The following is a 23,732-nucleotide window of genomic DNA, read 5'->3' on the forward strand; positions in this document are numbered from 1 at the left end:
GTTCAGTTTGCATATTTGAATTGAATGTAAACATGAACAATATTTATTCCCAGAGGCTGAATACTTGGATAAGACATCAGGTCCAACAGTGTTGCTGCACTTCAACAGCTATACTAGCGTATCTATAAGTAGTTCCAGAAAGTTGTATTTATGCCACATCAGTGTCATTCACAGGACAAACAGCATTCAGAAATTATTTTTAAGACATTACAATTGTCTGGAAGGGTCTGTGTGCTTCCACAGAAATGATATAAAACACTTTCACTTTGACTGTCACTTTTCCCCTCTGCTTCAGCAGAAACACAGGCAAGGTTATCTGGCCCAGGTGGGCAGCACACCCGTCTCATTGGCGACCCTCCAGTAGCGCTCTCAGGAGAAACGCTCCCCCTTTTGGCTGCTGCTGACGGGTGATGATTCCATTCTTACTCCCAATGACTCAAGTGATGGCTAGAGAGAGAAAGAGAAATTATGTTTTCCTCGCTAAGTAGTGTGACACATGATTTGAACACTATTGTTATTGAACACTAAGTTTGATGGTTATACAGACATTTACGGAGCCCCTTAGAGGACATGGCGGGATTAAAAAAAAATAATAATCATTTTGCGTGCCCTCGCAATATGTTTTGCGTTCCCTCACAATAGTTTATGTTCCCTCGCAATAAGTTTTGTTTTCCCTCACAATAGTTTATGTTCCCTCGCAATGTCTTTTGTTCCCTCGCAATAAATTTTGCGTTCCTTCACAATAGTTTGCGTCCCTCACAATTAGTTTTGAGTTCCCTCGCATTAAGTTTTGCATTCCCACGCAATAGTTTGCGTTCACTCACAATAGTTTGCGTTCCCTCGCAATTAGTTTTGAGTTCCCTCGCAATAAGTTTTGCATTTCCACGCAATAGTTTGCGTTCCTTCGCAATAGTTTGCGTTCCATCGCAATAAGTTTTGCATTCCCTCTCAATAACTTAAGCGTTTCCTCGCAATACGTTTAGTGTTCACTCGCAATAGTTTGCATTCCCTCGCAATATGTTTTGCATTCCCTCGCAATAAGTTTTGCGTTCCCAAGCAATACGTTTTGTTATCTCGCAATAGTTTGCGTTACCTCGCAATAGGTTTAGCATGTCCTTACAATAGTTTGCGTTCCCTCGCAATGAGTTTTGTTCGCTCACAATAAGTTTTGTTTTCCCTCGCAATAGTTTGTTCCCTTGTAATGAGTTTTGTTCCCTTGCGATAAATTTTGCGTTCCCTCGCAATAGTTTGCGATCCCTCACAATTAGTTTTGAGTTCCCTCGCTATAAGTTTTGGATTCCCTCACAATAGTTTGTGTTCCATCTCAATAAGTTTTGCGTTCCCTTGCAATAGTTTGCATTCCCTCGCAATAAGTTTTGCGTTCCCTCGCAATAAGTTTTGCGTTTCCTAGCAATACGTTTTGTTCTCTCGCAATAGTTTGCGTTCCCTCGCAATAAGTTTAGCATGACCTTACAATAGTTTGCATTCCCTCGCAATAAGTTTTGCATTCCCACGCAATAACTTTAGCGTTCCCTCGCAATAGTTTGTGTTCCCTCGCAATAAGTTATGCGTTCCCTCGCAATAAGTTATGCGTTCCCTCGCAATAAGTTAAGCTTGCCCTCGCAATAAGTTTTGTATTCTCTCGCAATAAGTTTTGTATTCCCTCGCAATAAGTTTAGCATTCCCTCGCAATAAGTTTAGCATTCCTTCGCAATAAGTTTTGCGTTCCCACGCAATAAGTTTAGCGTTCCCTTGCAATAAGTTTAGCGTTCCTTCGCAATAGTTTGTGTTCCCTCGCAATAAGTTATGCGTTCCCTCGCAATAAGTTTAGCTTGACCTCGCAATAAGTTTTGTATTCTCGCGCAATAGTTTGCATTCCCTCGCAATAAGTTTAGCATTCCCTCGCAATAAGTTTAGCATTCCTTCGCAATAAGTTTTGCATTCCCACGCAATAAGTTTAGCATTCCCTTGCAGTAAGTTTAGCGTTCCCTCACAATAGTTTGTGTTCCCTTGCAATAAGTTATGCGTTCCCTCGCAATAAGTTTAGCGTTCCCTCGCAATAAGTTTAGCTTGCCCTTGCATTAAGTTTTGTATTCTCTCGCAATAGTTTGTGTTCCCTTGCAATAAATTTACCATGGTTTAACTAAAATAACCATATTTTAACCTTGATATTTGTAGTAAAGCCACAGTACTAATACAGGAAAACAAAAAATATGGTAATAAAATCATACTTTTGCGGTTATTTTGATTTTACAACAAATACCATGGTATTTGTAGTAAAACTATAGTTAATCTATAGTAAAACCATGGTTACTATATGGATACAGTATACTGTTTTAAAACCATGATTTCCACCAAAAAACATGGTTATTTACTTTTCATAGTTACTATAATATAATATTACTAATAAAACCATGGTTTTTGTCAAAAGATTAATAAATAAATAAAAACAACAACATTATTCCTTGTTAGTTCATGTTTAAAAAATGTTGTTAACTAATGTTTACAAATGTAACCATATTTTAAAGTGTAACCACAATATTGCAACAGTAAAACCATGGTTAAACTATGGTATTTGCAAAGTAAAACCATGATACGCACAAAATTATGATATTACCATAAATTTATTTTTCCTGTAATATCACTATGGTTTTACTATGAATATCATGGTTTAAATATGGTTAATGTAGTAAAACCATGGTACATTTATTGCGGGGGAATGGAAAACCTATTGCGAGGGCACGCAAACTATTTTAGAAAGCAAATTCCTGCCCTGTCCTCTCAGGGGCTCGACATTACAGACAGATTACGCGAAAACCATAAGTCCATTCAGTTAGAAATTACATAGCACACTACTCCAGAACAGTCTGAAGGTCTGTGCCAAATTTGGTGGATGTAGCTTGAAAGCTCTAAGAGGAGTTAGAGTTAGAAATGTTGATCTCAGTTTAGGGATTTTGAAAAAACTCTACAAATAAAGTTTGTAGAATAACAGTATGTCGGCTCAATCGAGCCAAGATAATAAGTGACATTTTATATAGTCATATAGTCATAAAATGTCAACAAAATCAGCTGTAGCAACAGACCACATGTCCAAGGTGACGTCAGACGAAAAAGGAAGGTCAATTAAGAGGCGGAGACTTCATGATTATGAGGATTTTTTTTTAATTGGAAAAGTATGCACTGATAAATCGTTCACAATAAGACCAGAAATATGTAGAAGGAAAGTGATAAGGGAAATGTGTAGGAATGTACAGATTCTGTGTAGGCCAGTTTATCACTAATGATGTTTTCCATATTTTTTGTTGTTGTTTTTTTTTTTTTGTTAACACTATAGGTACTTTTTCATTCTCTTATCAAGGTTGCATAAGTATGCCGTTAGTTAATGTGTGTTCCAGAAAAACCTGTTCGTAATAAAGGGTTGCGATTATTTCTTACTTTGAGCCGTCATGAAGTCAGCAAAGTTCTAGATGAGTTCTCCAGTGACGAACTGATCAAACACGTTGTGGTAGTTCTGCAGGACGGTCTTTTGATATTCCTCTGTGAACATCATGGGTGGATCCTACACAACAACAAAGAAAGGAAATTTACTTTCTGCCACACCTGCCCAATAAATATTTTTTTACCAGCAATGAAATAGTATTTTTGCATTATATATATCAAGGATGTTGATTTAACACGTTAATTCAGTGCGATTAATTATATAAAAAATATTGCGTTACAAAATGCATGCAATTAAAGGAATAATTCACCCAAATGTGCTTTTATGTCATTTTTGCAGCTTGACTGTCTTCTTCCATGTTTTGCAACAGAACCGTGTGAAAATACAGGTTTGGAACAACATGAGGGTGAGTAAATGATGAACTAGCCCTTTAAAAAAGCAAAAGAACCAAGCTAGACCAACATTACATCTAAAATGGAGTGCAATTTATACAATCTTTTCTCAGCCCAGTGTAAAAATGATATGTTATTACTGACTTTTGCTCATCTCAGACTAAATCAGACTGGCTTTATTCATTTGTAGACTTACATTGTGCAGGCCAGGCACAGCGTCCACTCCATATTCACTCTGTATTATTTCTCATACCAGTTATCAAACTGAATACTCATGACCTCTACATGTCCCGGGTCATGATACCACGAGAAGTAGCTGTTCACACAGATAACGTCCACGTATGGAGCCTGAGGGAGAGCCAATGTCAACAGAAACAGTATTTATATATCCTCTTATTGCACAAAACATCACTATTTTTGCTCTTTTGAACTAAAAGAGTTTGAAGACTCAAAACTTCCTCCTCAGTCCAACCAGAAAATGTATTGATGCTAAAATGCAAGAACAGCCACATATAGATATCAACACCTACTAAGTATTCAGCAACTTGGCATTGACTCTTATTTTATATGCAAAGAGGTTAGCTAATCTTAAGTCATTTACATAATTATAAAGGCACAACAGCAAAAAAACGCCAGTTTTGTGGTAAGGGTCAGACAGATGGTGAAAATTAAAACCAGTCCCCTTTTCCAGTCATTTGTTATATCACGAAACCGATTTTTAAAAATGAAATTGAGTCAGACTGATTAGCTAATGAACCACTGTGACCAAATAACGGCAAAGAACCGACTCCAAAGAAGGAGAAATCTTCACTTCTACTCAACACCAGCTCGAAACAACTGCTAAAAAATTACTTTCACTAATATTCATTATTTTCACAAATTTGCAAAGGTTTTTCAGGCCTAGAAAACACTGATATTTCCAGGTTTTCCATGACCATGGGAACTCTGGAAGTGGTCACGACAAAATAAATTACAACTGCTTTTAGTGCAACAAACCTTGACTGACATTATAAGTGTACTTCAGATATAAATATGTTACAAATGTGTAGAATACCACGCCTTTTTTTTTGTTTTTGTTTTTTGGGGGATTTTTCCCCTTTTTCTCCCAATATAGAACACCCAATTCCCAATGCGCTCTAAGTCCTCGTGGTTGCATAGTGATTCGCCTCAGTCCGGGTGGCGGAGGACGAATCTCAGTTGCCTCCGCGTCTGAGACAGTCAACCTGTGCATCTTATCACGTGGCTTGTTGAGCGTGTTGCCACGGAGACATAGCGCGTATGGAGGCTTCACGCCATCCACCGCGGCAACCACGCTCAATTCACCATGCGCCCCACTGAGAACAAACCGCATTATAGCGACCACGAGGAGGTTACCCCATGTGACTCTACCCTCCCTAGCAACCGGGCCAATTTGGTTGCTTAGGAGACCTGGCTGGAGTCACACAGCACGCCCTGGGATTCGAACTAGCGAACTAGCGAACTAGCGAACTCCAGGGGTGGTAGCCAGCGTATTTTACCACTGAGCTACCCAGGCCCCGAATACCACGCCTTTAAATGAAAACTGACTATTTACTATATTTATTTATTATTATTTTTTTAAAATGTATCCCCTTTCTCCCAATTTAAAATGCCCAATTCCCATTACTTAGTAGGTCCTCGTGGTGGCGCGGTTACTCACCTCAATCCGGGTGGCGGAGGACAAGTCTAGTTGCCTCCGCTTCTGAGACCGTCAATCTGCGCATCTTATCACGTGACTCGTTGTGCATGACACCGCGGAGACTCGCAGCATGTGGAGGCTTATGCTACTCTCCGTGATCCACACACAACTCACCACACGCCCCATTGAGAGCGAGAACCACTAATCGCGACCATGAGGAGGTTACCCCATGTGACTCTACCCTCCCTAGCAACCAGGCCAATTTGGTTGCTTAGGAGACCTGGCTGGAGTCACTCAGCACACTGATTTGAAGGGGTGGTAGTCATCGTCAATACTCGCTGAGATACCCAGGCCCCGACTATTTACTTTATTAATACAGCTACCATGTAAAAAAAAAAAAAAGAGTCCTGCCCGAAATTTAGTTTTTTTTTTAACATCCCGTTTTACTCAGAAATATGTCAGATCATGTTAACATTTATACATACATAAATCCTAACAAATAAAACGTTTATCAAAAATAAAATACAGTTCTGCATAAAAAGGACGTTGATATATCTGCAAATATAAACTGCACATGGTTAGATTAGAACATTTGGTCTATGCTGTTATTTTAAGGTTATAATTCATCTTTTAAACCATACGGAAGTATAATAATGACACATTTCTTAGAAGAAAAAAAAAACAGCACACTGAATTGCACTTAATGAAAAATAAATGCATTGCATTAACAGTGCTTGCATTTTTGGGGGAAGAAATTTCATCATTTAAAATACAATAATAATTATACACCTTCCAAAATATTCACTTTTTCCAGAATTTCAACTTTATTGAGAGAAAGTGAAGTGTGCTAGAATGAGTATGGTAAACACGGTTAGCCCTGTGCACTATGAGGACAGTTTTCTAGGAAAGTTATCTAAAGTAAATTCAACGTATGACTGATTGTGACTGTGTTGTATTTGCATGCCGCAGAAATACTTCAAACTTACAGTTACTCAGTGTTACAATATGAGATATAAGATAAACAGTGTTTAAACAGGTGACACACAAAGTTGAATTGTACTAGGCTGTCAAATGGTTCCTTAGTAACATATATATTACTCAAAAGTAACGTATATGAACACAATTTCATGCCTAAAATGATGTAAGGTGTCTCACCTCTTTATCTCTGGCATAGTTGCTGTTTGTGATGCATGTAACCGGTCAAGTGGACAAAAAAATACAACAGTAAATCTATGATGTTTCAGACAGTAAAACATAAACATTAAAAAAAGGTAAAATAATCATGCTACTCAAATAGGATTTTGTTCTTCCAAATTATTACAATGTCTCATAGCATTAATCTCACTATTTGTGTCTGAGATTATATATATATATATATATTTTTTTCCCCCATTACAATAGCTACTGACCATTGGGGCTCTGAATGTGCCTAATATTAATGAAAATAATATGACAATGCAAAAAAAAAATCTTCATTCAAAAAGTCTTAAAAATAGGCTTTTCTTTGTGCAAAATCTATTAATTAAGCAAAATATAATTTTGCATTTTTATTTTCGATTTTTTGGGGTGAAATATGACCTAGGTGTTTCTATCGCTGCTGTATGTAAAATGGCCAACAGTAATTCACTGCATTTGAGAGTACATAATTCAAACTGATGTATTTGCAAATTAATATCACATCTCTTGTGTGCATGAAGAGTTTAAGGCTTTGAGACTCAGTGAATCCGATATATTAGATCATGAGACAATTCCAACACAGCAGCCTGTTCAGATGTATAAATGTCTCTTTCACATGAATGAGAGAGCAGCTGTTTCTACCTGAACACATTATTTACACCTAAATAAACATGACTCAACAACTGATTATGATATACTGTACACATAAAGGTAAAACCAGATGCTCACCAAAACAACAACAACATTCACGTTAAAAGGGTCAAATCAGGATATTTCTTGGTCTTTTGAAGTTGTTTGATGTATTAGGTGACATACTGTAACAAAGCGAACCCAAAACGCCCTCCTTAGTTTACCCACGACATTTATTAAAACAAAGGGGGAGATTATCAGTTAATAATGACTAAACATTTCAGACTAACTTTCACACAAAGCTATCAAATGGCTTTAGAAGACTTGCTGTAAGATGTCTGTGCCAAATAGACTACTTTCATATTGCTTTCATGGTGCTTGATAGCCCGTGGTCACTATGATCTATTGTTGTATAGAAAAGAGCTGTACAGAATTTTGTGCGTTTTTCATTCGTATGAATAACATCATACGGGTTTGGAACAACATGAGGGTGAGTAAATAATGAAATATTTTTCCATTTTGGGTGAACCATCCCTTTAACCCCTTAAACTCTGGTGCATTTTTTGGGCTGCTGTCCGCAATTTTTCACACTCAAATTTACAAGCTCACCATTCACACATACTGTGGAGTAATTGCAAATAATTGGTCACATTTTTCAGAGAACCCCTCAAATAAAAAAAAAGACTCCAATTATTCATAAATAATATTGTATGTGTTTATAATCTTAAAAAACGTTTTTTATTTATTTATTTTTTTTATTTGTTGTTGTCCTTACTTTGTAAACATGTAATTCTGGTTCTGTTCACTCTACATCACTATGAAAAGTTTCATTTTATTCCACTAGATGGCAGAAAGCACAAGAACAAATATTGTTTTTTCTCTATCACATTCCATCACAATATACAGATCTGAAATGTAGGTGGCGCTCTAACACATTTCAGCTCTTACAGATGTGCTCGTCCATAGACATTCAGTCTAATTTTCAGTTCAAGCACCACCCTCATTATTTCATTGAATATCTCGGCCTCTGAGTGGACTAGAAGCTCAATCTAGGAGTCATTAGAAAGCTGAGATCCTCCCCTTTGCAATGATATATACAATTTTATCATCAATAGTTGAACAGATTTTCTGATGATTTGTTTTGCATGCTTTTCCTTCTGGATGGCATATTTTGTTCTGGTACATCTAAGATATAACATTGGATTATTCAACACAAGCAAGCTCACAGACAAGTAAATAATGGCTAATTTTTTAGAAAACTTCCTAAGGTAAAAGCAGATATAAAGTTTTTGGGTACTTGGGGCTTACTGCAGCAGTTATTGGAGCATAAAAGAGATGTTTGTATTTGATGACATACAGAAATCATATTTCACTTTGTGATTCTTTTGAAAATCTTTCGAACTGTTGTATCAGGACAACACAATAAACTATACAGTCACATTCCTGAGAATGAGAGCTTTCATTTGATATATGACTTGTCCATTTAGGTGCTATGTGAAGGACTTTTATTTTTATATAAATATTTCTACCCCATTACCTCTAGGGGGCGCTAATTTTCACCGCAAATGTTTTGTGGCCTTATTTTGTGATTTTAAGTAACATAAATGCAGAAGTGATGGTTATCTGTGTAAAGCTCATATTTTAAGCTTTCAAATGATACCTCATATGCCTAACTTATATATCCAGAGACTTTAACGTTTTAAGTGTAAACTTTTTTCGCGATATAGCGCCCCTTTTTGGACCCGCCGGTGAAAAACAAGTTATTCACATTTAGTTTGTCTCACTTGAAACAGAATCCAGAGGGCGGCATTTCAGACGCCGGTTTGTTGGCCATAGACCACATGACCACAGACGGGTGATTCTTATCACATCTCACGAGCTCCTCCGTGACGATCAGTTGATGATCCAAAGAAACGTTCCCGAAACTGCATCATGAGTCCAAGTTTCCTAAATAAACCAATTAACTTTGCAAGCATGATTTTAGCTGACGTGCGTCATCTTTGTATCACTCGTATCACCAAACGGAATTGCAAAAATAATGTCTGTTTCCCATTAACAAGCAGGTTTCTGTTGTAACATCAATACAATTACACACTTCACCTTTAAGTTCATGATTATTAACAAAGCGTTTTATTTGTTGGGACAGTGTGTAACTGTCATACATGTCTTTAATGCCCACTCCAGGACACTCGTCTATAACCACGATGCCATGACGATCGGCCATCTGCAGTATCTCTTCAGCGTACGGGTAGTGACTTGTGTGAAACGAGTTCACCCCAATCCACTTCATCAGGTTAAAGTCCTTCACTACGAGGGCCAGTCGAAGCCTTTACCCCGAATCTGTTAGTCAAACAAACAGCATTAGTTAAAAGAGACGACTCTAGGAACTTATAAACCTTGTTTAAATGTATATATAAGTGAGACACAAAAGTATCTGGACAATCAAAGTTCCAAACTAAGTTCAGTGTGATTGCACAATATATCTAAGCACGTGGCTTTTACTTTAAGATGTTTTTTAGGTCTGAAATGATAAAACAAGAGTTCCTCTGCTAGGTCAGCTGTGTGAACTTGAGGGGAACTGACTTCATACATCCACTAAAAAACAGCAGTTGATTAAACGTCATTTAACAAAAATACCCTAGAAAAGTGAAGATAGTTTGAGCTCAGATGGTTTGGTATTCTGTCATCTAGGACAATGACAATCAAACATTATTTTAAAGTAAACTATTGACTTAAGTGAACAAATACTCAAATACATTTGGTTGTGGTTACTAGGTGGTTGCTTAGTAGAGATGGAAATCATGAGGTTGCATAACGACTCCAGTTCCGATCCATTAAATGCTTCTTTAACACTGTCATATCAATAAGCATCCAGTAATGATTTACTTGAAATTATTCAAAAGGAACTGGTTCATAAGAGTCATTTGATTGGGAATTGGACTACACTGTTCGTGCTATATGTTTTGCACAGTAGATTCAAAAGAACCGACTCATAAGAGTCATTCGATCGGGAATCAGACTACACTGTTCGCACTATATGTTTTTCACATTTGATTCAAAAGAACCGGTTCAAAAGATTCATTCGTTCAGGAATCAGACTACACTGTTCGCTCTATATGTTTTGCACATTAGATTCAAAAGAACCGGCTCATAAGAGTCATTCGATTGGGAATCGGACTACACTGTTCACGCTATATGTTTTGCACATTTGATTCAAAAGAACCGGCTCATAATAGTCATTCATTCTGGAATCAGACTACACTGTTTGCACTATATGTTTTGCACTCTAGATTCAAAAGAACCGGTTCATAAGATTCATTCATTCAGGAATCGGAGGAATGCATGTTCGAGAACTGCCTACGGAACCGAAAGTCATGAAAATCATTCAGTTCCAGATTTTTTTTTTTTTTTTATGGATGTGAAAAAGAACCAGTTCTCAGTTTCCAACCAGTGTTATTACAGTTAATGAAAACTGAAACTAAAACTAAATAAAAAACATTATCATTAACTAAAATAAAATTAGATTACGTCTGAAGTAATCTAATCGGTTTTGGGTGAGAACAGACCAAAATATAACTCATTTTTCACTGTACATCTTGCAATTGCAGTCTACAGGACCGATCATGATTTGAACCGCAATTACAGTTAGATGTCGCATGTGCAAGCTTGAAATCATGATCGCCAAGAAGACTGCTGATGTCAAGATTTACAGTAAAAAAGGACTTAAATATTGATGTGTTTCTCTTTCAGACCTATCATATCACATCTGAAGACATGGATTAAACCATTGGAGTCTTATGGATTACTTTTATGCTGCATTTATGTGCTTTTTGGAGCTTCAAAGTTCTGCTCACCATTCACTTGCATTGTATGGACCTACAGAGCTGAGATACTCTTCTAAAAATCTTCATTTGTGTTCTGCCGAAGAAAGAAAGTCATACATCTGGGATTAAATAGAAATAAAAACCAAATAAAAAATCCAAAACTATAATAAGACTGTTTCCCACCAAGTCTCTACGATATTCTAGTCTCTAGGGTCCCTCATTCAATGTAAGTCTACAAGAAAGTATTTATCTCTGGTGATTTTTTCAGATATCATTTATGAAGTCTTGTATGAAGTGTTTGTGTGTGCTGCCCTCTAGTGACATCTGTATCTTCATGTTTATTCACTCCATGGAAGAAGAACAGGTTGTTGATGAGAAACTGTGTGCTGGTCACTTTTACAGTATGAATACCCACAAAGAGTGTAAATGTCCTTCCGTCCATCCTCTGCTGTAGCCTCAACCTACAACAACAATATCTTACCACAAAACACACACTTCCACAGACATTTGTGTGTGTAGTTTTGGTTTATAGGTAAGATAAGAAACTAGGGCTGGGTGATATAGCTAACATAATTAGATTTCAATATTTTTTAGCTTTTTAACGGTATTAAATATACCTTGATTTGTATGTATTTGCTCTGAAATAGCTTAAATCTGTGATTTTGCAACCAGAGGAATTTTAAGTCAACAGATTCAAAATATTTATTGCAAGAAATAAAATACAGTTGACAAGTTAAAAATAGTCATGGCATGTTTTCCATACAGTTTTTTCTAAATCTGCACAAGGAAGAATATGTACACATTACGCTCATATATACATTTCAGAAATAAAGGGGACATGTCATTATTTACCATATAGTAAAATCACCAAATCAACTCATTCAGTTCATACACATGTTTAGTTTTGTTAGTAAGGGAGTCATTGCAAGTATTTACGTCACATCTTGTTCAATGTCCATTATGAGTGTTTTCAGATGATACAAAGTCAGTGTATTTCAGTATGCCTTGTATGGGTATAAATATGATTACTAATCCACAATTAATCACATGGAGGTGGCTGACATCAGGTAGTCTTTTAGAGGATATAAGCTGGTGCTGACGCACCACTTCCTCGGATATACACGGGCGGACAAATTTTGGATTTTGCTGTTTCGGAAGGAAATTGGTTCTTTAATTCACCAAAGTGGCATTCAACTGATCACAAAGTATAGTCAGGACATTACTGATGTAAAAAACAGCACCATCACTATTTGAAAAAAGTCATTTTTGATCAAATCTAGACAGCAGCCATCACTCCAACACCTTATCCTTGAGTAATCATGCTAAATTGCTCATTTGGTACTAGAAAATCACTTGCCATTATATCAAACACAGCTGAAAGATATTTGATTCATTAAATGAAGCTTAACATTGTCTTTGTGTTTGTTTTTGAGTTGCCACAGTATGCAATAGACTGGCATGTCTTAAGGTCAATATTAGGTCAAAAATGGCAAAAAAAGAAACAGCTTTCTCTAGAAACTCGTCAGTCAATCATTGTTTTGAGGAATGAAGGCTATACAATGCTTGAAATTGCCAAAAAACTGAAGATTTCATCAAAGGTGTACACTACAGTCTTCAAAGACAAAGGACAACTGACTCTAACAAGGACAGAAAGAGATGTGGAAGACCAGATGTACAACTAAACAAGAGGATAAGTACATCAGAGTCTCTAGTTTGAGAAATAGACGCCTCACATGTCCTCAGCTGACAGCTTCATTGAATTCTACCCGCTCAACACCAGTTTCATGTACAACTGTAAAGAGAAGACTCAGGGGTGCAGGCCTTATGGGAAGAATTGCAAAGAAAAAGCCACTTTTGAAACAGAAAAACAAAAAGAAAAGGTTCGAGTGGGCAAAGAAACACAGACATTGGACAACAGATAATTGGAAAAGAGTGTTATGGATCTTAAACCCATTGAGCTTTTGTGGGATCAGCTAGACTGTAAGGTGCATGAGAAGTGCCCGACAAGACAGTCACATCTATGGCAAGTGCTACAGGAAGTGTGGGGTGAAATGTCACCTGAGTATCTGGACAAACTGACAGCTAGAATAACAAGGATCTGCAAAGCTGTCATTGCTGCACGTGGAGGATTTTTCGATGAGAACTCTTTGAAATAGTTTAAGAAGTACATTTTTTTCAAATTGTAATAATAATTTGTCACATTATTAATGTTCTGACTATACACTGTGATCAGTTGAATGCCACTTTGGTGAATAAAAGTACCAGTTTCTTTTGGCTGCCAGTGTAGTCCCATGTTATGTCCATATATACCACTATTCCTCAAGATACAAAAAAATCCCTAGAGGTTTGCTCACCTCTCTTTTCTTCAATACCTCTTTCTACTACTCTAAACTTCTATCTGTCTCCCTCTAGTGTCTGGCATGTGTATAACATCTACTAAAACATAGTAATAGGCTTCAGACTGTTACAGCACAGAGCTATTTTTATGGACATATACTATTACTAAAATTAACATTTTTGAGTGATGAAACAAAGAAATATTTGAATCAGAGTTTAGAATTGATTCAGTGAAATGAACTGTTTGAACTGATTCATGAAATTGAATCAAACCCACCAACTCTGACAGCATTATTGCCCCTTAAAGGAATATTCCGGGTTCAGTACAAGTTAAGCTCAATCGACAGCACTTGTGGCATAATGTTGATTACCAAAAAAATTAATGCATTTTTATGCATTGTAGCCGAATTATTGATTTATTTTGACAAATAAAAATAAATAAAAAATTGCTCTGTTATAGTCTAACCCATTATGTTATAGTCGAAATATTTTTTTTGGTAATCAACGTTATGCCACAAATGCTGTCAATTGAGCTAAACTTGTACTGAACCCGGAATATTCCTTAAGTTCAAATCAGTAACGCTATTAAAACATATCTGTCTTAACGGTCTCATACTTGACTCGAGAAAGCATTGTGAAACTAGCCTATAGGCGCAGCTTTTAGGAAACATAATGTTCCAATAAAAACACATTTTGACAAATATATTGTTAATATTCAACGTATTGCCCAGCCCTATGAGAAACCAGCACACATCATGCAACATCTCTGGTACAAACTTTTCTAAACTGGAACTGACCTCCATGGAGTACAGATATCCTGGGTTTTCGTGCATCAAAGATTGATGTTGGTTACTTTGAGAACACCTGTAGATCTGAGGCCACACATCTGCCATCCTGAGCCGACAGCGTCACGTTCTACAAAAACAGGAATGACCTCATGCAAATTGTTGTGTTACAACAATGTAATGCATGTGAAATACAAACAGCACATCACATGCCCCACCAGAGACAGAAATATAATGGATCATTGTTACACAACAATAAAGGATGCATATTGCTCTGTTCCTAGAGCAGCTTTGGGACTCTCTGATCACTGTCTGGTTCATCTTCTTCCAACCTACAGGCAGAAATTAAAATCTGCTGAGCCTGTAGTAAGGACTGTAAAGAGATGGACCAATGAAGCAGAGCTGGAACTACAAGCCTGCTTTGACTGCACTGATTGGAGTGTTTTTGAAGCTGCAGACACCAATCTGGATGAGCTCACAGATACTGTGACATTATATATCAGATTCTGTGCGGATATGTGCATCCCTACTAGGACTTATTTAACACTTAACGACAAACCATGGTTTACAGCGGAACTCAGGCAGCTTCGAACAAGTTTTCAGCTAACAACCCTGCATCAGTGTGGTGGACCAACGACTGGCTGATGACCTGAATGTGTTCTACTGTAGATTTGAAAGGCCCAATCTCACACCCCACACCCACTCTGACCTTCACTTCACACAAACACCAACACCTCCTGCAACCCCCCTCCTCCCCCCCTCCTGCTACCCTTTCTAGATCCCCTTCAATTTGCTTATCGAGCAAACAGGTCTGTGGATGATGCAGTCAACATGGGATTGTATCATATCCTGCAACATCTGGACAGACCAGGGACATGTGCAAGGATCCTTTTTGTGGACTTCAGTTCGGCTTTCAACACCATCATCCCAGCTATACTCCAGAATAAATTACACCAACTCTCTGTCCCCATGTCTGTCTGTCAGTGGATTACCAGCTTTCTGACAAACAGGCAGCAGCTTGTGAGACAGGGAAAACTCACTTCTAGCACATGTACAATCAGCACTGGTGCCCCCCAGGGATGTGTGCTCTCCCCACTACTCTTCTCCCTCTACACCAATGACTGCATCACCAAGGACCCCTCTGTCAAGCTCCTGAAGTTTGCAGACGACACTACTGTCATCGGCCTCATCCGAGATGACGACGAGTCTGCATACAGAAAGGAGGTTAAACAGCTGTCTGGTGCAGTCAAAACAACCTCGAGCTGAACACGCTCAAAACAGTGGAGATGATTGTGGACTTTAGGAGGAACACCCCAACACTGACCCCCCTCACCATTCTAAACAGCACTGTGGCAGCAGTGGAGTCATTCAAGTTCCTGGGCACTACCATCTCACAGGACCTGAAGTGGGAGACCCACATTGACTCCACTGTGAAAAAGGCCCAGGTGAGGTTGTACTTCCTTTGCCAGTTGAGGAAGATCAACCTGCCACAGGCGCTGCTGATACAGTTCTACTCAGCAGTCATTGAGTCTGTCCTCTGCACTTCAATAACTGTCTGGTTTGGTTCAGCTATGAAATCAGACATCAGAAGACTACAAAGGACAGTTTGAACTGCTGAGAGGATTATTGGTTGCCCCCTGCCCTCCCTTCAAGAACTATACACTTCCAGAGTGAGGAAATGGGCTGGTAAAATCACTCTGGACCCCACTCACCCTGCCCATTTTGAACTGTTGCCCTCTGGCCGATGCTTCAGAGCTCTGAGCACCAGAACCGTCAGGCACAGGAACTGTTTTTTCCCTCAGGCTATCCATCTCATGAACAGTTAAAACTGCCCCTTTGAGCATTAACTATGTGCAATACACAGCTTAGTCTTTTTATATTATCCAACAAATCCTACCTCTTCTGCCATTACATTCACTTGCACTGTATATAACCGATTTGTATTTAGATTTGCACTACGTATGTGTGTGTGTGTGTGTGTGTATGTATGTATGTATGTCTATGTATGTATATATATGTGTATGTGTGTGTGTGTATGTGTGTGTATATGTATGTATATATATATATATATATATATATATATATATATATATGTGTGTGTGTGTGTATGTGTGTGTATATGTATGTATATGTGTATGTATCCCATGTTGAAAAAAACCCCAAAAAAAACAAAACAAGGAGGGTCAAGTGTTTGGTATCATTGTAAAGAAAACTTTTACAGTTGTTTAATGATATAGATTATGATGCATTCTGAGACTCTCAACCTAAGAAACTGCTGAAAAATCACAAAATAGTTAGCCAAAAATGTACTTATTTTTCTGTTTTGACATTATATATCTCTGGGTGTAAATAAGGTGGCTATGAAAAACTGCTTATGAGCTGTATCATAAGCAGCTGTATCTGATTTTTTTTCTTTTTTTTTTAGTTGATACAAAAAAGTAATCAAAGGTTTTAGCATTACAAAAACAATTTATCACAGTGTACAAAAACATCTCCAAGTGTCCAAAAGCCTCTCCAAACAAATAAAACATAATAATTGAACATTGTTGGTGTTGCTTATATGCCGCAACATACCATTACTTAGAGGAGGTGATTATCTTTCAAACGAGTCCACACACAAGGTAATCAGATGTATAGATCATTAGATAATCCACATGAAGCACAATGTTACATATGACCACCAGGAGATGGCGCCAAATACATGACGCAGACTCAATGATGACTCAAATGACACAGAATGAAACTCATTCTGTGAAATCTCATTACTAAAATCATGTCTGCATGCTATGCAAACCTTTAGTCATTGTTGTGTTTGCATGTGTAATTAGTTCTTATGTACAATTATTATGTTTTATTTGTTTGGAGATGTTTTTGGACACTATTATAAATTAATTTTGTAATGCTATAACTTTTGATTGCTTTGTCGTATCAACACAAAATTTTTCTTAGATACATCAGACATGATTGGGAACAAAACAGAAGCAGTGTTTCGGAACCACCTTACTTACACCCAGAGATATATAATGTCAAATAATAAAAATAAGGAAAAAAGTACATTTTTGGCAAAAAATTTTGTGTGATTTTCCAGCAGTTTCTTAGGCTGAGAATCTAAGAATGTATTATAATCTATATCAGGTGTCGGCAACCTATGGCATGCGTGCCAGCATTGGCACGTGGAGGGGTAATCACTGGCATGCCAGCAACGGCGAGAGAGGAGTAGACTATTTTATTCATATGATTTCCGCACCTGCATTCCAATCTACATCTTGATGTAATCCTTCCTCATGATCACACAGCGTGTTTTCATCAGCTGAATGGGAGGCTAAACAAAAAGTTAAATGTGGCGAGACAGACTCGTGCATCACTAGCCAGTTGCGCTTCACTTTCGGTTAATTGCGTGAGTAAACGTGCCCGCTTTGCTTCGGTCAGGCTGTATGGATGAGAGCCTACATTCCGTGTTTCATCAGTTTCTTTTTGCTTTCAGAACAATACGTGATGTAATAAGGAAAACACCACTATTAATCCTTGAGATTTCCAACCCAGCATACAAGTAAACCCTCCTTAAACCCTAGTCACACTCAAAATTACATTAAATGATTAAAAGAGAAAACATAAACCCACATCGTGGGTTAAACAACCTGAACACAGCCATTGACCAGGAAAATAAAAAATGACACTCCATGTCATAAAGGTTGCTGACCCCTGATCTATATCATTCAAAGATGTGAAAAGTTTTCTTTACAATGATATCAAACGCTTGACCCTCCTTGTTGTTGTTTATTTTATTTTTTTGTAGAATTATAAGCCTTTAATTTTGGGTAAGCCAAGGGTTAAACTGGAACCCCCACAATTTCAAAGACTGAGAGAAAGTTTTGGAAATATATTAAATGGAAAAAGTAACATTTAAAATTAGAAACTAAAGTTTGGAATGTGAATGTAAACGGGAATTGCTTAAAAATAAAAAAAGAAAAAAAAGAAAAAAAATATATATATATATATATATATATATATATACTATAACATGGATAGAAGATTTTCCTCTTTTTGAATGTTGTAATCAGTTAGTTAAAATAAAGATCCTCACATAACTCACTTGATATTATATGAAGATCTGATGTCTAACTTTCTTTCTTCTATTTATTATTATAATTCATAATTGAATGAACTGTATATGATAAATATGGAATCGATTAAAAACTTGTATGCTTTGCATTTGTCCTATATATATATATATATATAAAATGTTTTTCTCAAATATCTATTAACTTTTCAATTCAATTTTAACTCAAATTGTTTTACAGATAATATAATGTTTCATTTAAAATGTTGTATTAAATGAAAAGAATGCAAAATAGACACATTTTCATTTGTGATGACAGTCTTTTGAACTCCACTGAATGTAAACAAACATCATATATCTAACAGAACGAGATCCGGAGAGAGATCCGCTCTGAAGCGCCACAGCCCGCTCACATCTTTCACTTCTCTGGGAAACAGCGTTCCTCCCTCCAGCGCATGACACACACTGTAAATAACAACTAGCAGTGCAAACTTTAATCACAATGAGCTCATAATGCATTTAACAACTCACCGCCCAGTCATCACGAATCGACTGCATACACTTGTGGCTTCTTCTTCTTTTTATAGACATTTTAAGCATTATACGTTGTGTTTTATGTACAATATTTATCTTAGATTTATACTCCCTTGTGTTATATGTTCCTGATGTTAAAAACTGTATATAAACAAGAATTAATAGAATCAATCAAGAATTTTGGAAAGACTTCAGTGCCTCTACAGACAGCAAATATAGCCAAAGTACAGAGTTTGTTATTGTTTGAGTTTTGCGAAATGTAAACACCCAAGTGTGCACAAGAGGGAGACAAACACCACGTTTCTCACAAGAGTCAAGCTTCGCCAAAGTCCCTTTCAAGGCAAGTCAGTCCTTTGAAACGCACCCAGGCAGCTATTTTCGATGGATTCAATCGGCATGAAAGTACAGCTCTTATCCAACTTATTTTTCAGCGAAACTAGGGCGCCGACACGGACAGTCCTCCTCGCCATCTGACACACCTCCACACACTTTGCACAACCAGTAGAGAGCAGAAATCCGCTGGTAAAATGCTCCTTTAAATTTCTTTGCACCAAAACTGCATCTTGGTTCATCTTGACAAAATAATAAATGCATTTTACTCTCCATTCTTGTCAGAGAGCATTCTCTCTTTTTTTAGGGTGTATAGTAAACAGACACGCAGATTCTGTTCTGGAGTTGATTTACAGGCGATGTCCATACCAGGGACATTTATATATTTATTTTGTTATCTGAGGTAATGAAACACAATTTATGATTCTAGTGTTGTCAGATTTTACTGCTGATTTGAAATATGTTCTTTGATCTTGACCAACCTTTAATGAGATTTCGGTGTTTCCCCATTCAAGTAGATAGGAGGTGTTGACTCCAACCCTTCATGTAAAACAAAATGGTGTAAACCTCACTCCTTATCATGGACATTACCATATATGTATGTCATTTCCAACAAAGTAAAAGAGTTAATTTACAAAATTACTCAGGGTGCCTGGGTAGCTCAGCAAGTATTGATGCTGACTACCACCCCTGTAGTCGCGAGTTTGAATCCAGGGCGTGCTGAGTGACTCCAGCCAGGTCTTCTAAGCAACCAAATTGGCCCAGTTGCTAGGGAGGGTAGAGTCACATGGGGTAACCTCCTCGTGGTCACAATGAGTGGTTCTCGCTCTCAATGGGGCGTGTGGTAAATTGTGCGTGGATCGCGGAGAGTAGCATGAGCCTCCACATGCTGTGAGTCTCTGCGGTGTCATGCACAACGAGTCACGTGATAAGATGCGCAGATTGACGGTCTCAGAAGCGGAGGCAACTGAGACTTGTGCTCCGCCACCCGGATTGAGGCGAGTAACTGCGCCACCACAAGGATCTACTAAGTAATGGGAATTGGGCATTCCAAAATTGGGGGATAAAATTTCTCGGTTTAGAAAACCCATATACTTAAAAGAACGAGAATTATGTCCTTAATCTGTTTATTATTTTAGCAAAATTCTATATACACAAAACAAGAATCAGTAAAGACACCTCCACACTCTTAAAGGCACATCCGCTTACATTTGTGAAGGGCACCTTTAATTTTGTGGATGAAAGGGGCAGGGGCTTACACCCCTGTTGCCCCCGTTCTGTGCACGTCAGTGCTTCCTTTTTACATCTGTTGACCTTTGGCTGCCGTTGGGCATTCCAATTCTCCCATTCATTTTAATTTTAATTTTAATAGAAGTGGCCCATCTCTGCTAAATAATCTCTGGCAATGGTCAACTTGGATCACGTGAGTCTTCTCTGGCCAATCATATTATGGCTGAAGTCAATGCACAGTCGTGTCTAGAAGGGATGCCTCTCTTATCAATCTCGCGAGAGGCGTTAATTCGAGAGGCGCACAGCAACGAGGAGTGCTCATTAAATGGTCTGTTTTGATGAACACTGAACAGTCAATTTTTGATGATCAATTCAAACTCTAAAATAAATATTACACATAATAAATTTGATTACTATAGCACTACGTCTGCTACTTTCGGTCATGAGATATTGTTGTTCAGTGAGAATTACATCAATCAGCATCATTGGGCATACACAGCAGTCATAATAGTTATTACATTAATATAGTTACATATAATATTTATCATTTCAATTTATTTAAGTCTAATTTAATAGATGAAAGGAAAAAACCAACATATATATCAATTTATTTTTGTTTTTATTAGATAATATACAATATTGTATTGTAACTCAGTAACTTTTGTCTTTTTTTGTCTTTTTTTTTATTTTTAATTTTCTCCCCAATTTGGAATGCCCAATTCCCAATGTGCCAGTCCTAGTGACTTGCCTCAATCTGGGTGGCGGAGGATGAATCTCAGTCGCTTCTGCGTCTGAGACCGTCAATCCGCGCATCTTATCACGTGGCCTGTTGAGCGCGTTACCGCGGAGACGTAGTGCGTGTGGAGGCTTCACACTATTCTCCGCGGCATCCACGCACAACTCATCATGTGCTCCACCGAGAGCGAACCACATTATAGCGACCACGAGGAGGTTACCCCATGTGACTCTACCCTCCCTAGCAACCGGGCCAATTTGGTTGCTTAGGAGACCTGGCTGGAGTCACTCAGTAACTTTTGTCTTTGTGTCATCTTGGACTTACACTGACACCTAGTGGTGTGGATGCAGCATCATTTAAAATCAATAATTTTCAGTTTCAGATGCCATTGTAGAAATGTAGCATTCACAGTCAGCCACGATTACTTTAATCAATGAGTGAAAGTGTCCAATAACAGGACGGTTACTGAGATTAAGTAAGTAGTATTCGACTGGTCATTCTAACATGTGTGGACCCTCTCCATGTAGATTAAAACAGATTTTATAAGGTTACTGATATGACTGGAGTCTTCACTTTAATGTGAGTGCTCATGATCTTTAGGAGTTAAAAAATTGTAATGAGGAAAAAATGGCTGAGTGCACCTTTAAGCTGGTGCAATTAAAATCTCTCAGGTGGCAGGTCAGCTGATGCTGTGAATCACCTGTACGTGCATAATTCATGGAGGTACTTTGTGACATATAAAGCAAAAAGACTCTCTTTAAATTATAAAACTGTTCCAAAAAGTGGGTGACTTCTTGTTTTGCCAAACCACATTGTAAAACATTACACTAGGACTTCTGATCAACCGAGAAATAAGCAGTAGTTAATAAATATTTGTTTGTTTATGTCAAAAGCTCACTTTAATTTGTTTTAGATGATTAGACATGACATAACGCTGTCTGGGACCACTTAATTTTTGTTTCTATAAAATACAGATATTAGTACTATTAAAGCCAATATTGCTGATATCTATACCAATACAGACAGCTCTGTTATATACCATATCAGTTCTGGATAAAATAGGTAATTTACCAAAAAATGGTTAACATATTTAAAAGCCATCATTTTAAACATTCATTAGGTTAAACTGCTAATTGTTGATCATTTATTAACAACAATAATACAACATTTTAAATTGTTTAACAAATTTACATTTAAATAAACTAACAAGTCACATTTTGCTAACGCCCGATCATATACTGTGTCTTTGTTATTACCCAAGACAAGCACTGCTCCCTTGATATATTATGTGAGGATCGATCCACTTAACCTTAAACTCTATGAACCCGCTAGTGGGTCCAAAGGGGGGCGCTATATCGTGAAAAAATGTAACGCTTAAAACGTAAAATTCTCTGTATACATAAGTCAGGCATATGAGGTATCATTTGAAAGCTTAGAATCTGAACTTTTCAGAGATAACCATCACTTCTGCATTTATGTTAATTAAGATAACAAATAAGGCCTCAAAACATTTGCGTTGAAAATTAGCGCCCCCTAGAGGTAATGGGGTAGAAATATTTATATAAAAATAAAAGTCCTTCACATAGCACCTAAATGGGCAAGTCATATATCAAATGAAAGCTCTCATTCTCAGGAATGCAGTATAGCTATTGCCCTAATACCACAGTTCGAAAGATTTTCAAAAGGATCACAAAGTGAAATATGATTTCTGTAAGTCGTCAAATACAAACGTCTTGTTTATGCTCCGATATCTGCTGCTGTGAGCCCCAAGTAGCTAAAAACATTATACCTACTTTCACCATAGGAAGTTCTATATAAACAGAGCCATTGTTTATTTGTCTGTGAGCTTGCTTGTGTGAATAATCCAATGTTATATACCTTAGATGTCCAGAACAAAATATGCCATCCAGAAGGAAAAGCATGCACAACAAATCATCAGAAAATATGTTTTCGAGTATTGATCGCAAAGGGGAGGATCTCAGCTGTCTAATAACACCTAGATTGAGCTTGTAGTCCACTCAGAGGCCAAGATATTCAATGAAACAAGAAGGGTGGTGCTTGAACTGAAAATTAGACTGAATGTCTATGGACGAGCACATCAGTGAGGGCTAAAATGCGTTAGGGGATTTTTATATTTATTTTTCAGATAATTAAACATGCAATGTAGTGAGGTCATATGACAACAATGTAACATGTTTGAAACATTCATTGTTTCATGCTGTTTCACAGTGTATAATGTGCAGTATATATTAAGCAATATCTATTAAATTTTGTATTTAGTGTCTGTATATCCAGTTGAAAAGAAAAACTTTAAACCAGAGCAGCATGTCAGAGGACTGGCAGAATCTCTTTCAGGCAGTGCAACACAATCACAGTGTTCAATCTTCTGTAATACTGAGTAAACAGTTAAAACCAGCCATCATGTCATAGATAAATGCAAAATTAATTTCCTGTCTTGAGTGTTTTCAGATGCTTATCTGGGGTCTCATTAAATGTCAGTGTCAGACTCGAGGGGTCATTCTACAACATTCTTACCCAGTAATGTTATGTATACCATAACACATTATATGATACTCATCCTGAGTCAAGAGAAAGATATTCC

The 23,732-nt window shown here is 37.4% G+C and overlaps 1 pseudogene; it reads right to left on the reverse strand.

The window, feature by feature from the left end:
* Positions 1–291: 291 nt before the first annotated feature.
* LOC127430069 (beta-glucuronidase-like) overlaps positions 292–23,732 on the reverse strand; it is a 48,121-nt pseudogene continuing 24,680 nt past the window's right edge.

The sequence above is a fragment of the Myxocyprinus asiaticus genome, chromosome 3 (assembly GCF_019703515.2).
Source record: "Myxocyprinus asiaticus isolate MX2 ecotype Aquarium Trade chromosome 3, UBuf_Myxa_2, whole genome shotgun sequence".
In the NCBI taxonomy this organism is placed as follows: Eukaryota; Metazoa; Chordata; class Actinopteri; order Cypriniformes; family Catostomidae; genus Myxocyprinus; species Myxocyprinus asiaticus.